The sequence below is a fragment of the Mandrillus leucophaeus genome, unplaced genomic scaffold (assembly GCF_000951045.1).
Source record: "Mandrillus leucophaeus isolate KB7577 unplaced genomic scaffold, Mleu.le_1.0 Scaffold1700, whole genome shotgun sequence".
Classification (NCBI taxonomy): domain Eukaryota; kingdom Metazoa; phylum Chordata; class Mammalia; order Primates; family Cercopithecidae; genus Mandrillus; species Mandrillus leucophaeus.
Window position 1 is genome coordinate 43,327 of NW_012101700.1, and position 1,627 is coordinate 44,953.

Sequence of the window (1,627 nt, forward strand, 5' to 3'; positions counted from 1 at the left end):
AAGAGAAAAGGAAGGTGGGAAGAAAGACAGGTATGCTCTTAAGGGGGAGGGGCATAGGTGAGGCATCCTTCAGAAAAGAGGCCTGTGCAGCCACTTCTCTCAGAAATGCTCAGTGACTCCTGGGGCCTAGCAGCTCCCTTCTCAGCCTCTGGGTATGGAGAGCTTGCCCCTTCCCAGCCTCAGACAATGTGCACAGGGTCCTCCCAGCCCACCCTGCCTGGCTTCGCCAGGACTCTGACCCTGCACCGTGTGTGAGCTGGTTCTCATTCTCCTGAACTGATAACTCTCATCTTTTGTGGCCCTAGTGACCTTTCCCCTTATTTTTCTGTTTCACCCATGGATGCCTGGTGAGCAGGAACCTCTTGCTGCCTCGTCGCCTCAGTTGAGGCTTCAGAAAGCACCGAGGGAGGTGGGAGCTGCAAGCGTACTTTTTGAATTGAGCAGGGGTAGGACAGTGTCGCTTTGTTTTTCTTTTCACATGAAGACAGATGTGTGCGCATCTCAGCATTGAGTCTCCTTTCTGTGATGTCTTTAGGAATCACAGTCGTGTTGCTGCAGCCCCGTGTGCACAGTCCTTCTGTTTCCTGGGGTTGGCTGGTTGCTGTTGGGAGTGATCAGAATTATTTCTAGTGCCAGCTGGACTGGGCCTATTCAGTTCACTCCGAGACAAGGCCCCCAAGCCCTGACATGCTTGATTGTTTATCAGTAAGCCCAGTGTTGCTGACAGTTGGTGCCCACAGTGTGCATGTCATCTGTGATGTTACCCAAGAGAGGACAGGGCTTGTCCACCAGTAAATCCATTGGTGTCTGGTACCACCTTGCCTTCAGCTCACCAAGTACATTTCTTCAACCTCTGGTCGTCCCGCCACCTCAAAGCTGTTGCACGGAGACCAGGCAGGGAAGAGACCTCTCCTCCTGGTAAGAAGGCAGGCCATGAGCAGACCAGGGCAGCCAGTCCCTGGGAGCCACAGGCTAGGCCTTCCTAACAGATGCACGGCTGTTCCTGTCTTGCCCTGTGTGAATGTGAGGGGCAACGTGGGCTGCATTCAAGCTGGCTCCAGCTTAACTGACACACACGGCTCTTTGTCTCTGCGGAGCAGAAGTGTGATGAAAAACCTTTCATAGGATTCCATCTCTTAGTACAGAATTGTTGGTAAATGTTATTAAAGATAACGTTTCACGTTTCTGTGGTCTTTCTCCTCTTGTCCCCAGCTAGAAGGTGTTGAAGTTGGGGCTTCTCTCTGATCCCACATAGGGGACCTGCATTGTCCCACACAGGGTCAAACCCTTGCTTTGGGAAGGACTGAGTGATGACTTCACGTGGCCCCTTTATTTTACAGAGGAGAAATCTGGGTCCTACCACGCTGGCAGAGTTGGTGGGGACCCAGGCCACTCAAGAGAGCAGGAACTAGGAACTAGAGACCAGCTGCCGCCCTAGTCTAATGCATATCTCCTTCATCATGAACGGGTTGTGAGCCATTCTTAGGGGCTAGCCCCCCACCCCTTTGTGCCATGGTTCCCTTTTTGCTCCATGGTGACCACCTTTCCAGTCCTTTCTGTCTCATCATTCTGCTCACTTTCTCGCTGGCTCAGCGGCCTGTCATTGCTCTTTGTTGAGTGCCCCTTT